Below are 16,833 nucleotides of genomic sequence, written 5' to 3' on the forward strand. Positions count from 1 at the left end.
AAAATTTCTTGCAACCTGGATATAATTCTTGTTGACCTTCTTCTATTAATCTATAAAACTTCTTTGCATCTTCATTCGGCCCTTCTCTCAATGTATCATGCAACAACCCCTTTACATCATCATTCATGTTTAATATTGCATCATGTTCTTCTGTCACTTCCGGTTCTTTTTCAATATTTATATCTAAGTCTAACAGCTTATCAGTTCTTGGAATAAAACCATTAACAATGATATGATCTCTAACAACATTTCTATACTGCCAATAACGATAATGACAAATATTGCAAGGACAACAAATCTGGTTCCCTTATGCTTTAATAGCAAAAGCCTTACTAATGTACTCCTCAACTCCTTCATCATCATCGCTCCATCTTTGAAGCATCCACCACTTTTTATCTATGTTATTCATTTTGTTCCTTAAATGTGTGTTGCAAACCAGAACTTTAAGTCAGCATCCAATTTTAAAAAATTATAAAAATCCTCAAATTTTAAAACAAATTGTTAACATAAACTTTGAAATAAAGTAGGTTATGTTAAGTAAACATATGGTTAGTAACTTACAAGACAGTTTTACTTTTGTCTCAATGCTCTGTTTTAGGGGAAAAAAATTAATTTAGCTGTTAAATAAAGTAGGTTCTGTTATTATTTTAATCCATGTGACAACTAAAGTAGATAATCCATGTGACAACTAGAATAAAATCAAGAAAAAGTCATGGTTGTAGCATGTATTACTTATAGTCTGGAAAGAAATCTATGAAAAAAAAAACTCAAAATAAAGGTTGCAGATTTAGATGGCTATGTTATTGAAATGTAGTGCTGAAACTTTTATTTTGTGTGTTATTTATCAACTCCACTATCCCTAAACATGAGTATTCAAGCATTAAGACAATAGGCATGCATCATATTATTGACTCTTATGAAGTGAATAATAGCAACCACCTTCATAAACATATAAGGTACACGCACTAAAGGCATTTCTGAATCTGCTTTTCTTTTTCATACTCCTAAAGTGCAGGACATATTGAATATTATAGGAGAATATTTCAGAGATCAGACCAGATTCATATTTTAGTAAGCAAAATTTTTAACCAAAAATAATAATAGGCTGGACCAATCAATTGGTCTTAAGTTCATCTACGAAACAAGAACTATAGCTTTAAAGTAGTAAGAGTTAACTGCCTACATTAGAGATAGGAAGCAAAACCTATCGTGATGACTTGGCTCATTGACAATGGGAATACATACCACATAATCTAGAACTAACTCCGATCCTTGACAGAGTACTTCATATCTTATTCTAATAGTTATAGGCACCAATCTGAAAATCACTTAGAAAAAATTCAAGCAGGCAGAACACCAATATTCACTATTTATTGCACTGAAAAAAAATAATTAAAGCACCATAGATACTCCTAGCAAATATAATGCAGGAGGTGGAATAAGCTCATATCATGCAATTACAATTGATTGAAGAACATACCTTATGAAGCTCGCCTCATGATATGAAATTTTCCCTCTTTGTTGGGTTTTCTTGAATTTCGACTCTTTGGTGTCTTTTCTTGAATAATTTACCCTCTATATTTATATCCTACTACCATGGACCAAAACAAGAACTGCAATATTAGAGAATTTCCAGAAATCGATTGAAGAATTTCCAGAATTCACGAAATTCAAGAAGGTACCTTTATTTTGGAGCTCGACTAAATTTTGTGACTTTTGAAGGATTTCCAGAATTCGCGAAATAGAAGTTCAAAATCTCGCCTCTTTGCTTATTTTTCTTGAATTTCACCTCTATGCTCGGGCTTTCTTTATTAATTTCGCTTACTTGCTGCGTTGAAGATCTAAATTTTGCAGATATACATGAATTTGGGAAGAAATTTGGAATAATATTGAAGGAAATCTCGTGAATTCTCCCTCTTCCTCTTAATATATAATCGGGTGGATTCAGTTCATAGGAGAGATTTGGGATCGAAGATTGAAATTTGTTGGCAAACCTGCAACTGATAGGGTTTTTCAGGTTGTGATCCGATGTCAGTTACCTGAGTAGATGCGTTTCCTTGTTTTAGGAAGATAAGGCGCTGTTCAAAATTTGTGAAGTAGTGTTTAAACTTTCGTGAAAAAAATTGAGGGAAAAAATTATTGCGCGTAATTTTTTGTGAAGTGGCTAAAGCGAATAAGTAACATTGTTATTATTTTATCAAATGCAACGACCATCACCAAGTCGTTGCAATAGATATATATAATGCAACGGTTACTATAAAGTCGTTGCAATATCTTAATCTATGAACCTAAATTGAAATGGGTCGTTGCATTTGATGATCTTGCTGCAATAGTATAAAAACAATTGTTGCATTAGCTTATTTAACCATTGCCTTTGATTAAAAATGTAGTTGTTTGTATAAAGGAAATCTTCCTGTAAATAGAATACTCTAGCTAGTTTGTTTGTGTTTGGCTTTCTCCCCGTGGTTTTTGAGTTGTGGTTTTATCTAAGTTGTGGATTGGTATCTCGGTTCTCTTGACTTTAAATATCTCTCCAACTCCACTAGGACCTATGTAGCACCATGTTCCCAAAATTTTCCCGCTCCCCTAACCTAGCCAACATTATAAGCCATTAAAAGACCCCTTAACTTTCTAGTCGCACTCTTGGTCCTTCAAGATGGTTATGTTGTGAACATGTGTTTAGACCTTAATAGAGCTAGTCGTCCTTACTTGAGGATCGAGCAATTGGCGAGTGGTTCGATTGGTCCTACCTTGATTTTCGTGCTCCTTTCTCCCCCATTTAGTACCCCCATTATCCCTTTTTTCGGTCGCGAGTGTTCTTGCGTTTGTGGGGCTTAGGATTGAGCTATAAGCTAGATTGAGAATGTTTCTCATGCACATTCTTTAGAGTTTTGTGTCCTTTTCCCTCATGTTTGCTTGAGGTAAAGCAAACCTCAAGCTTGAGGGGAGTTGATGAATGAGCTTTTGTGCTCATTCAAGGTTGTCTTATAGGCATCTTTAAGCTTATATCGAGTCATTTTCGTTAGTTTCTAGCTTATTTTCCTTAGTTTTGTATCCTTGAGTCTTTTTGGTATCTGAGGGTAGTTTGTCTTTGCATTTTGGTGTTCTTTGTGTTGCTTTGCAGGTTCTCTGTAATCCCCCACAATTTTAAAGAATTTTCATAAATATATTGAAGTATTTATGTAGTTATATTTAAATCCAAATGAGTTTGGAGAATGATTTGAAATTTAAAAAGGGTTGACTATTTTAAAAGTCAACTAAAAATATTTTTCATAGCTTAATAAAAATTGTAATGTTTTAATTCACTACTACAAAAAAGGGCAAACATAACACCCCTAAATTAACTCGTATTTAAGCAAACGTTATGTAAAGTCTAAATTTAACATTTTACTCGTGTAACAGTTATCTTAAGTTGTATTGAGAATATATCACTTAACACTTATTTTGATGTCTGTTATCTTTGCTTGTGATGTTTTAATTTTTTTTAATGAGAATAATAAAAACTGTTATCTTTTTTTTTATTATTTATAATAATGAATTTGTCAAAATAATTAAATTAAAAAAAAATAACTTCCCCAACTAAAAATTAGGAGCACTTATACGTATCTTTTTTTTTCAAGTTCAGTTGCTAGTTACTGTGTACCCCTCACCATTGATACCTCCGGTTCCCCTTTCTACCTTCGGATCTCATCTCCGACGACAATTCCCATGTCAAATTCCATTGCAGCAGACAAATTCATTCGACCTGTGACAAATTCATCTCCGACGACAATTCCCGTGTCAAATTTCATTTTCACTTCACTGAAACCCTAATATTTCTCTTTCTTACTCTCTTACTCTCAGTCTCTCCTCTTTCTCCCAAAAAAAACTTGTTGCTAGGTGGTAATCGATCTACTGGAATCGTTCTACTAATCGGGCCAATCAAATACTCAAGTTAAACTATTAGATTATCCAACACGAAATAATCACAAGTTTTGAAGTTTGCATTTTTTTCATTCAAAGCGCCTATTTAGAAGAATTACTGATTTTTTTTTTTCTGATTTCTTATTAAATTCTGATTGGAATGATTGTTAATTTGTTATTTCTAAGTGGAAATTATGCTAACCCACTTGAATTTCACTCGAATTTGTGCTATGTTGCTGCTTGGTTATTTGGGAAATTTTGTTGCTTTGCTTTTTTGCTCGATTTTGCTATTGATTTAATGGTCCAATTTTTACTTGATTTTGTTGCTTAAATTTCTGATTGAAACTTGATCTTGTTTGCTCGAATTTCTTACTTAATCTCTGCTTGATTTCTACTGCCATTTCCCATATTTTTACTCGAATGTTGAGCTCTGCTTTGCTCTGTCTTATTTGGGTCAGAACACACTCTGCAGTTCCTGTTGATGACTTGAATGATATCGATTTGGATTATATCAGAGGAACTACCACGGGAACGGATATGGGTAGTTATGAAGAAGTAGATGATGGTGGTTATGAAGATGTTGATGTGTAATTTATGAAGTTTACTTTTAAATTTTTAATGATGATTTCGCAATTTGAAGAATTCTTTCCTACATGATGAATCAGGTTTGGGGGCTCACTTGTTTTTGAAGCTGTTGCTTTATTGTTGAGAAAGGAAGTTGGGATTTTCTGTCGGAAAGAAGTTGTGCATCTCTTGTATCTACTTTTCAACTGTGAGTATATATTCACTGTAAAATAGACATCCAATTGTTTCTACTTGCATTTTCGCTTTACTGGATGAATTTCGTTAATGTTATTAAATTAGCTTGTTATAGCAACAAGCCCCTTCTCTTCCTACATGTGCTAGCAGTAAGTACAAACTAGGAATATAGTTGATACATTGTTGATGGGAAGTCATTGATAAAACAGTCTGGTGTTGCCAGTCCATGCTGTTGTAGTATGTGTTTAAGGGAATTGCTGGCCAGATAGGTAAAGTTATTATCTTCAAAAGATGGACATTTATGCTCAATTGAAGCTGGAAATTGTAACACCCCCAAAATCCATACACGTCTAATGCTACGTCGCATCGACTTTGGGAGTGTTACCGCCGCGATGGAACGCAAGGCATAATTAGAAATATGGTAACTCAAATTCATTGTCTCAAAACCAAATTGCAGCGGAATAGAAAATGTAATTACAACTCGGGAATCATAGATGACCCCTCTTTATTCAAACTCAAACCATGTAATAATGTTCTATAAAATTCATTAATGATCAAACCAAAAGTTAACTTCAAACTACAGTCTAGCCCCCATATGCTTGATGTCATGCAGCAGCACCAGCTCACCTAGTCTGCTCCCCATTGAAGTATCAATAGTTCATCACAGGACAACAAACACATAATAACACACAGTCAGCTATGCTGAGTACGTAATGAACCATTGAAACTATATGAACATAAATGATGCATACATTACACTGTTATATGAACCTACGTTATCTCACATCCTTTAATCTTTCATTATTTGGCATCGAACGGGCACCGTCATCTTACTAGAATCATACGGGCTACTGAATCCTTAATAGACAACTTGGTCTATTAGATGAAATGCAAATACGGTTTTGTTCCGTCTCACACCCATCACCTTAGTATGCATACCCCCAAGATCGAACGGAACCTTCCGCCTACTTGAGTTATCAAAATATAAGGACACTACTGTCGTCACAGTAGGCCTGCGTAGGAGTGTAGGACAAGTCCTACACTCCCCCCATTGTTCTATACTTGTAGGAGTCCAACTACAAGTATCGCCATAATCTTCTTTTATTACCAATCATTCTTTTATAACTTTAAGGAGTCATTTACATACTCTCTTAATTACCAAACTCAATCTTATCCCTAGTAACACTCTTGTTACTCTATAGATCAGATTAATAATGCTGATGTTACACTACGATAGAACTTCGCATTTCAATGCAACATATTTCAATGCATCATATTGATTTCACGTTATAAACGTCTAACCAAACAATCACAATCAAATGTTCCCTATCATGGTACTAGGTTCCAATAACATGAACTGCAACCTAAACATGATACTAAGCTTTGAAAGTAAACTGGTACGCGTACGTACCTTGTAACGGAGAATTTTCGCTGACTTAATAGAACGAGCCGCTTATGAAATTGGGACCTAAATCGTTAAAACAAAGCTTTAGTGTTACGTCCTTGATAACACTAACAACTACTACGTACTAAGACCATAACGATCTAACGATTCGAATTACGCAATAGTTAAAACCTTATTCCAGAACTTTCGTTATAATTCTAATCTAGTGAATTTAACGTCTTTTAGAAGTCAGAGTTAGTGAGTAACTAAGTTAGTTAGTAACATTAGTCCACTTTTACCCATCCAAAATGTCATAAGTCCAGCCTGTCTTATGTCCAAAAGTCAAGTCATATGTCCAAAAGGTAAGTCATATGTCCAAAAGGTAAGTTCCATGTCCAAAAGTAAGTTCCATGTCCAAAAGGGTAAATTCCATGTCCAAAGTGAGTCACAGTCCCAAAGTCAATTTCATGAAACAGGTTACTCATGAAACGATAATAATGTAACTAATAATATACACAATTTTCCTACTTCCAACTTATTCCAATTACAAACCTAACCAGAAATTTTCACTTAAAACAGAACAATAACTTAACTAATAATTTATTACACAACTCTAATTATTAATTAATAATTACAAACCTTTCTTAACTACGAAACAGTAAATATAAGAATAATTAATAAACTGACATACTAAGTTAAGTACAAAATTATACCGTTAGAAATCGCCGCGCGAAAGAATTCCGGCGACCGAAAACCACACCACACACGCGCACAACACCGAAACCGGTTTCCGTCCCAACCCCCTTGCGCGACCCAGATCCGTCGCGCCACCACGCTCGCACGACGCGGAACCACGCTCACACAAACCTTCTCGCAACCTGTCGCGCAGCTACACTCGCACGACGCGATTTCTCGCGCACCCTCACCTTAGCTTGGCGCACTACCCTCGAACACCTTCGCGCACAACTCGACCCCTTCGACGAACTCGCGCAAGCTTTCAACCCTTGACGCCTGCGCACCGTTCGAACCACACAAAACCCTCGAACCGCTCTTTCGCGACCGGCTCGCACCGAATCTCGACCCTCCTCGCCTGCGCACTCGAACCACGAACACCCTTCGCACCAACACGGCGAGGGAGACGAAGAGCACAAGGAGAGAAATCCCGAAAGAGGGAGAACAGCGAGAGAGAAAGAGATCCGAGATAAAGAGAAAGAAAACTCTGAGAGAGAGGAGAGAGAGAAATCGGCCAAGGAGAGTGTGAGGAGAGAGAAAGTCGGCTGGGAGAGAGGGAGAAGAAAGGGTTTAGGGTTTTTTTTTTCTGAAATTCCATCTTCTTTTCCTTTTTATACTCCCTTCCAAAAGGTAGTAACCCTAGGTCGATTAGGTTACTCTTTTAAAATTCCGGAAATTCCTAACAAATTCATATTACTAATAATTTATTCCTATTAACTTGTAAATAAAATTAAAATACCTTTTTATTAATTCTTTATATTTTCTTAATTAGTACGAAATTAGTATAAAAATACGGAGTATTACAGGCTTCCCCCCTTAAAAGAAGTTTCGTCCCGAAACTTTGAGGTAGCCCGTCTTAACGACGATCTTTTGCACTTCTAAGTCCCAAATTTCACAAGCGTTTTCTAACGTTCACACAATAGATAAGCAATTTTCACACATAACTAGCATATAACTAACATAATCAACATAATTAACATACTTTAGGGTGAAAGCGCGAAATTCTATCGCATTCTTCCCCCCTTAAAAGAAAAGTTACGTCCCCGTAACTCACGTACCTCTTGGAAAAGCTCAGGGTACTTCAGACGCATTGCATCTTCGGCTTCCCATGTGGCTTCCTCGGTAGTTTGATTTCTCCACAACACTTGACAATTCTGACGTCCTTATTCCTCGTACTTCGCACTTTGCGGTCTAGGATCTGGACAGGTTTCTCCTCATAGGATAAAGTTTCGTCTAACTCTACGTTTTCAGGTTCAAGGACATGTGACGCATCAGGTACGTATCTCCGGAGTTGGGATACGTGAAACACGTTATGGACCCTTTCTAAGTCGTTGGGTAAATCCAGGCGATAAGCAACTTTCCCTACCCTCGCCAGTATCTCATAGGGTCCTATGAACTTAGGGCTTAGCTTCCCCTTTTTCCCGAATCGCATCACTCCTTTCATTGGGACACCTTAAGCAACACTTTTTCCCCAACTTCGAAATTTTCGTCCCTTCGCTTCTGGTCCGCATAGGATTTTTGCCTGTCCTGTGCAGTCTTAATCTTTTCTTGAATGACTCGCACTTGATCCATCGTCTCTTGAATCATATCAGGTCCTAACACTACAGTCTCACTGATGTCGTTCCAACACAAAGGGCTACGACACTTTCTCCCGTACAACGCTTCAAATGGTGCCATCTTAATACTAGCATGGTAGCTGTTGTTGTATGAGAATTCTATGAGGTCCAAATGGTCTTCCCATGACCCTTGGTATTCTAAAGCACATGCTCGCAACATGTCCTCTAAGGTCTGAATAGTTCGTTCGTTTGACCATCGGTAGCTGGGTGAAAGGCTGTACTCATTAATAGCTCACTACCAAATGCTTCCTGGACCTTTTTCCAGAAATTCGACAGGAATCGAGAATCTCGATCTGATACTATACTTGTGGGTACTCCATGCAATCGAATGACATTTTTCACATAAGCCTTGGCTAAGGCTTCCATACTCCACGTATCTTTCATAGGTATGAACCTTGCTGTCTTGGTTAGTCTATCCACTATCACCCAAATGGTATTATTGCCTCCCCGACTCCTAGGTAAGGCGACAACGAAGTCCATGGATATCGAGTCCCATTTCCATGTCGGAATGTCTAAGGGTTGAATCTTTCCCTGAGGTCTCTTGTGTTCACTTTTGACTTTCTGGCATGTTAAGCATTTGGAAACAAACTCAGCTACTGCTCTCTTCATACCAGGCCACCAAAACATCTTCTTGAGGTCCTTATACAACTTATCTCCCCCTGGGTGGACAGAATACGTCGTGTTATGACCCTCGCTCATTATCTTTTGTTTCAGCTCTTCACACTTTTGTGGCACGCACCACCTACCCTTATATCGTATGCTTCCATCCTCATGGATCGCAAACCCCTCTGCTTTGCCCTCCTTAAGCTTTGCCTTGACTCGCTCAAGTTTCACATCCCCAGGTTGACTCGCCCTTATCTCTTCTAGGAAGTTAGGTTCGATGGTTAGGGCACTCAGCAATCTTTCTACCTCCCCTTCATGAACAACTTCTATCTGAAGTCTAGAGAATTCCTCACAAAGTTTGTCGGCAACGACTAATGTATTCAGGCTATGGCTAGACTTGCGACTTAACGCATCAGCAACAACGTTGGCTTTACCCTCATGGTATTGGATGTCTAAGTCATAGTCCTTGATGAGCTCTAACCATCTGCGTTGTCTCATGTTGAGGTCTTTCTGGGTGAAGATATATTTAAGGCTTTTGTGATCGGTGAAGATACGGCAGGTTACCCCATAGAGGTAGTGTCTCCAGATTTTGAGTGCAAATACTATGGCGGCCAATTCTAGGTCATGTGTTGGGTAATTGACTTCATATGGCTTCAACTGTCGGGACGCATAAGCTATAACTTTCCCGTTTTGCATCAGAACACAACCCAACCCATTTTTGGATGCATCACTATACACATCATATCCTTCGTTCCCATTAGGCAAGGTTAGGACAGGGGCTGAGGTTAATCTCTCTTTGAGTGTTTGGAAGGCCTTCTCACTGTCCTCATTCCAGTAAACCTACAATCCTTCTTCATCAGGTTTGTCATAGGTTTTGCTATTTTGGAGAAGTCTTTCACAAATCTCCTATAGTAACCGGCTAAACCCAAGAAACTTCGTATATCCGTGACATTCTTTGGAGTAGGCCATTCACTCACGGCTTTGATTTTCGCAGGATCGACTGACACACCCTCCTTAGAGATAAAATGACCCAAAAATGACACTCTTTCCAACCAAAACTCACATTTCGAAAACTTTGCATAAAGTTGGTTGTCCCTAAGTGTCTGCAAAATGACCTCAAATGATCCTCATGTTCCTCCTTGTTCTTAGAATAGATCAGGATATCGTCTATGAACACTACGACGAATTTGTCTAGGTAGGGTCGGAAAATTCTATTCATAAGGTCCATGAAAACTGCAGGTGCATTGTTAACCCAAAAGGCATAACCGTAAACTCATAGTGGCCATATCTGGTTCGAAAGGCAGTCTTAGGTATATCATGATCAACAATCCTCAACTGATGGTAACCAGACCTTAAGTCATTTTGGAGAACATCCCCGCACCCTGAAGTTGGTCGAACAAATCATCAATCCTAGGTAATGGATACTTGTTTTTCACAGTGACATTGTTCAACTCTCGGTAGTCTATACATAACCTCAAGCTACCATCCTTCTTTTTCACAAATAAGACGGGTGCTCCCCATGGCGACATGCTAGGTCTAATATACCCTTTGTCTAGAAGTTCCTCTAACTGGTTCTTTAACTCATTCATTTCTGCCGGAGCCATCCGATAGGGGCTTTCGAAATGGGTCCAGTCCCAGGTACTAGGTCAACGGTGAACTCTACATCTCTCCTTGGAGGCATACCAGGTATTTCCTCAGGAAAGACATCCTGGAATTCTCGGACTATGGGCACATCTTCAGGCCTTAACGGATCATCCTCCACTCTTCTCACTGAACACATAAATAGGGGCCAACCCTTGTCTACGTAGTTCTTAAGTTGTAACGCATTGATAACTTTAATTCCTGGTTCTCGAGGTATCTCCTATATGACACTCTTTTCCCCAAGGGTCCTTTAGTTCCACTTTTTGCGCATCGCAATCTATCTTAGCCTGTACTTCCCAAGCCAATCCATCCCCAGAATGATATCTAGGTTTGATAAGTTAAACTCTATCAGATCAGAGGGAAAGTATCCCTCACCTATCTTTAATGGCACTTTTAGGAATCTTTTAGAACAATTAACAGTCTCCCCAGATGGAATGACTATAGGCATAGAAATCGACTCAGACTCGACCAATGTTAAATTTCTAACAGTTGCATGGGCAATAAATGACAAGGATGCTCCAGAATCAAATAAAACTTTAACAGGAGTGGAGTTGATAGAAAATGTACCCGTGACAACGTCTCTACGAGCCTCTTCTTCACTCGTCGTCATCATGTACAGCTTCCCTTTGCCCTTATCTTGGGAACTAGTTGCATTGTTAGCATTAGAGACTTGGTTGCTGGTATGGTAGCGGGCTTGGAATAGTTAGAATTCCCATTGTAATTACCTCCCCCGTTACCATTCCCGTTACCATTTCCGTTTCGGGGCTTGTCCCCATAGTTCCCCTTCCTTTGGCCATTGGGGTTTAGCTTGTTTTTCGAATAGCATTCATAGGCTCTATGCCCCATCTTCCCACATTCCCGGCATTCAACCTTGTTACCCTCACAATCCTTACCAGGTGGTTGTTCGGGCACTTTCTACACCGATATACACGCTCAGGTCTGCGGTTATTAGTGTTATTGTTGCGGTTGTTGTTGTTGTTGTTGTTGGGATTAGGGTTATTGTTGGGTCCCTTACCAAAATTTCTCTGAGGGTTTTGATTATTCTGGTTCCCGTTGTGCTTTTTCTCAAACTTTGGCCCTCAGGGTTTGGGTTATCCTTACGTTTCTCGCCCAGCTTACCCCCTTCCTCCCTTTTCCTGATAGCATAAAGGTGGGCAGCTTTGCCAAACACATGGTCCAGAGAGGTGAATGTATCTCCCCCAGTCTACCCTGCAGGTCAAGGGTAAGTCCCAATTCAAAACGTGAGGCTTTAGCCTCCTCAGTAGGGGCAATCTCTGGGGCAAACCTCATCAGTTCATAAATTTTCGGTAATATTCCTCTACCGACATGGTCCCTTGCTCCAGCATCATAAACTCTTGGGCTTTTTGTTTCTTAAGATACGGAGGGTAGTACTTGTCTCTTAGGGCCTTTTTAAAAGTTTCCCACCCGAAACCCGGTTGGCTGAGAAGGTTGTCCTTAGCCTGGGTCCACCAGAAATGGGCATCCCCTGAAGATAGTAACTAGCTAAGGGCACTGTTTTCTCGTCAGGACAGGTTAAGGTGAAGAAAAGCTTATCAAATTCCCCAACCCAGTTTTCCAACTCTTCAGGTCCCCCTTTTCCATTTAGTATAGGTGGGTTCCTACGGGCCACTTTTTCAGATAGGTCCCATCCCGGCTGTGACCTTGGGCTAAGTTGGCTGTAATCTGTACTAGGTCACGTATCGATTGCTCGATGTTAAGAGAGGTGTCAGGGGCGCCTCCCGATCGAACCATTCTGCGCTGAAATTAACATAGTAGCTATTTCAGTGACTTACACATAATTTTTGTTTTAACTTATTCAACGAATACACATTTAACATATCAACATATATTGCGAACACCTTTAAGTCTGTACTGACTTGCATTACAATCATCCAAAATAAGATGCCATAATTAACAATAAAAGATAATACTATGCACTATTATTGAAAATGGGAATGTAATATTCGTAAAGAAATACTATATATATATATATAAAATCAAATAATGTTACTCCCTAATCGGCATGCAAGCCTTATTATCCCTAACATAACAAATGAACAAAAACGATCAAAATAAAACAAAAATCCTAATCCTACATATATGTTCAAAAGAACTATGGGCCAAGACGGTGAGCTTCATCCTCTGATCCAGAATCCTCCATCCCTCCATCAAGGTCAATCTCATCTGCCTCAGGCTCGCCGTCCTCAAAGAATATATCCTCTAGTATGGGTCCTAGGTCTTCCTCGGGATCTTCTTCCTCGATGGGATCCTCCTCCTCAATGGGATCCTCCTCCTCAATGGGATCCTCCTCCTCAATGGGATCCTCCTCCTCAATGGGATCCTCTTCCTGAACAGGATTCTCATCCTCAACAGGGTCTTCATTCTCAGCAGGGTTCTCCTCCTCAACTGGTATATCCTCTAGTGGAGGTGGCTCATCATCATCATCCTCCCCATGTAACCCTGGTACAACCTGGACTCCACCCAACACTATAATGAAGGTCCTATTGTTCCTTTCATCATCAGAGACGTAAGTGACTGTCCTAAGATTCTGAAAGTCATCAGCTAACAACTCATCCTCAAATGGCTGGTATCTTGGCCTTTTTGCCACAGGTGCTGATGGCGGTTCAGGTATGACCCCTACGTCGCATCGACTTTGGGAGTGTTACCGCCGCGATGGAACGCAAGGCATAATTAGAAATATGGTAACTCAAATTCATTGTCTCAAAACCAAATTGCAGCGGAATAGAAAATGTAATTACAACTCGGGAATCATAGATGACCCCTCTTTATTCAAACTCAAACCATGTAATAATGTTCTATAAAATTCATTAATGATCAAACCAAAAGTTAACTTCAAACTACAGTCTAGCCCCCATATGCTTGATGTCATGCAGCAGCACCAGCTCACCTAGTCTGCTCCCCATTGAAGTATCAATAGTTCATCACAGGACAACAAACACATAATAACACACAGGGTCAGCTATGCTGAGTACGTAATGAACCATTGAAACTATATGAACATAAATGATGCATACATTACCACTGTTATATGAACCTACGTTATCTCACATCCTTTAATCTTTCATTATTTGGCATCGAACGGGCACCGTCATCTCACTAGAATCATACGGGCTACTGAATCCTTAATAGACAACTTGGTCTATTAGATGAAATGCAAATACGGTTTTGTTCCGTCTCACACCCATCACCTTAGTATGCATACCCCAAGATCGAACGGAACCTTCCGCCTACTTGAGTTATCAAAATATAAGGACACTACTGTCGTCACAGTAGGCCTGCGTAGGAGTGTAGGACAAGTCCTACACTCCCCCATTGTTCTATACTTGTAGGGAGTCCAACTACAAGTATCGCCATAATCTTCTTTTATTTCCAATCATTCTTTTATAACTTTAAGGAGTCATTTACATACTCTCTTAATTACCAAACTCAATCTTATCCCTAGTAACACTCTTGTTACTCTATAGATCAGATTAATAATGCTGATGTTACACTACGATAGAACTTCGCATTTCAATGCAACATATTTCAATGCATCATATTGATTTCACGTTATAAACGTCTAACCAAACAATCACAATCAAATGTTCCCTATCATGGTACTAGGTTCCAATAACATGAACTGCAACCTAAACATGATACTAAGCTTTGAAAGTAAACTGGTACGCGTACGTACCTTGTAACGGAGAATTTTCGCTGACTTAATAGAACGAGCCGCTTATGAAATTGGGACCTAAATCGTTAAAACAAAGCTTTAGTGTTACGTCCTTGATAACACTAACAACTACTACGTACTAAGACCATAACGATCTAACGATTCGAATTACGCAATAGTTAAAACCTTATTCCAGAACTTTCGTTATAATTCTAATCTAGTGAATTTAACGTCTTTTAGAAGTCAGAGTTAGTGAGTAACTAAGTTAGTTAGTAACAATAGTCCACTGTTTTACCCATCCAAAATGTCATAAGTCCAGCCTGTCTTATGTCCAAAAGTCAAGTCATATGTCCAAAAGGTAAGTCATATGTCCAAAAGGTAAGTTCCATGTCCAAAAGTAAGTTCCATGTCCAAAAGGGTAAATTCCATGTCCAAAGGGTGAGTCACACGTCCCAAAGTCAGATTTCATGAAACAGGTTACTCATGAAACGATAATAATGTAACTAATAATAATACACAATTTTCCTACTTCCAACTTATTCCAATTACAAACCTAACCAGAAATTTTCACTTAAAACAGAACAATAACTTAACTAATAATTTATTACACAACTCTAATTATTAATTAATAATTACAAACCTTTCTTAACTACGAAACAGTAAATATAAGAATAATTAATAAACTGACATACTAAGTTAAGTACAAAATTTATACCGTTAGAAATCGCCGGCGAAAGAATTCCGGCGACCGAAAACCACACCACACACGCGCACAACACCGAAACCGGTTTCCGTCGCCCAAACCCCCTTGCGCGACCCAGATCCGTCGCGCCACCACGCTCGCACGACGCGGAACCACGCTCACACAAACCTTCTCGCAACCTGTCGCGCAGCTACACTCGCACGACGCGATAGGGAATTGCTGGCCAGATAGGTAAAGTTATTATCTTCAAAAGATGGACATTTATGCTCAATTGAAGCTGGAAATGGTATCATTTGCATGTTGTTTGTGTCTGTGCTGCCACGAGAGGATGACTCCACAGATTGAGCTTTAGGTGATGATGTTTCTCCCTCCATTAAAGAATTCTTGGGGACCTACAATATTAGAAGATTGGCAAGGATCTTTTTCTTTTTTCTTCTTTCTCCACAGTTCTGAAAATACCCATCATAATTTCTTATAACCTAGTTGTTAACTGACTTTTCAACTGTAAGAATGCACTAAATGTTTTTCTGCCATTGCCAATTCTTTCTTCTTTTCCTTTTTTTTCATTGGTGTACTTGGTGTACTTCTCTTGAACATAAACTGAAAATTCCATCTCTGCGAAATGTCGAACTCTTCTGCCTTTTGTATGTGTGAGGGTAGTTTATATGACATGAGCTACCAACGTTTGTTAGTCAATGGATGGAAAAAAAGGCTTCTACAGTCTATTTATTTGGGGCATTCCTAGTATTGAACTCGTGACCTCTCGCACCGAAAGCGAGAATCATACCAGTAGCCTTGTATTTGTGAATTCCAATTTTCTAAACTATTGTTATATATTGATATGATTTCCAGAGCTGTATGTGAAAGGTTGTTCTTGCGTTTGAAGCTGCTAGGCGCTAGCTAGTTCTCTTTTTCCATTGTTGTTGGTCATATTAAGATATTGCAATTCTTTTATGTACTTTGCATCCCACCAAGACTTGTTTGTGTTTGCTTTCGATATGTATGCCATGTTCATAACCTTGATCAGTTATAAACTGTCTCTAGAGTAACTCAAGTCTAATGTCATTTTGCATTGTTTTTCGTTTAGGATCCAAACTAAGAATTGCACCTGCTCCCCTCTTCAATTTCCCCTCCCTCATGAATTGAGGTTAGTGTTAATTAGGAATTTAGGATAGTAGACATATTCAGACATTTTAATTATCATCTTGAACATAACAAAGAAAAAGTTGATATAATAAATGATATTATTACAAGTCTAGTTAGCCACATGTATTTTTTCATTGGTAGACACCTGTTTGTAGCATTTATAAGATAGGGATGTTTTTGTTGAAGGGTATGACAGTAGCTACTCTTTACTCAGCGCATAAATATCTTCATAAAGCTAGGGGGTATGTTTCATTGTTCCCTCTTCCAACTATAAGACATGGATAGTAGAGATATTCTGAACTGGCAGTGGCTACTGTCATACCCTATTATATAAGGGAAGTTTGGGACCAATTTCTTAATTTTGCAATGGATCGATGCAATTATTTGAGTTGGTATTATTGCTTAGACACATAGCTAAACTGTTAGTGCAGTTTAATTAATTTAAGTAAACTCGTTTTGATGTCGACCATGCCTCTTAATGCTTGAAACTAGCGTCTTGGAATTGCTCATTCAAATTTTAAAAAATTGATGCATATTTATTGGAGTTGAGTCAAGTAGATTATAATTAGCAGAGATCAATATTCGATCCTCCTACCCATTACATCCTCTGCTTAGGCTGAAGGTCAATCTCTATTACCCATTAGTTGCATGATTACCCCCAAAATGTCTTTTG

At 38.7% G+C, this 16,833-nt stretch overlaps 2 long non-coding RNA genes across 2 annotated transcripts; both read right to left on the reverse strand.

Moving 5' to 3' along the window:
- Window positions 1-5,069: 5,069 nt before the first annotated feature.
- On the reverse strand, window positions 5,070-6,774 carry LOC130589692 (uncharacterized). Its single transcript, XR_008967317.1, has 3 exons — window positions 6,760-6,774; window positions 6,074-6,130; window positions 5,070-5,294 (listed from the first exon to the last, which is right to left on the reverse strand). It is a non-coding gene; the product is annotated as an uncharacterized LOC130589692 (long non-coding RNA).
- Window positions 6,775-13,326: 6,552 nt separating this feature from the next.
- LOC130589691 (uncharacterized) lies at window positions 13,327-15,218 on the reverse strand. The gene is made up of 3 exons (XR_008967316.1): window positions 15,027-15,218; window positions 14,333-14,389; window positions 13,327-13,551 (listed from the first exon to the last, which is right to left on the reverse strand). It is a non-coding gene; the product is annotated as an uncharacterized LOC130589691 (long non-coding RNA).
- Between the last annotated feature and the right edge of the window lie 1,615 nt (window positions 15,219-16,833).

This window comes from Beta vulgaris, chromosome 8 (genome assembly GCF_026745355.1).
Source record: "Beta vulgaris subsp. vulgaris cultivar EL10 chromosome 8, EL10.2, whole genome shotgun sequence".
NCBI lineage: Eukaryota > Viridiplantae > Streptophyta > Magnoliopsida > Caryophyllales > Amaranthaceae > Beta > Beta vulgaris.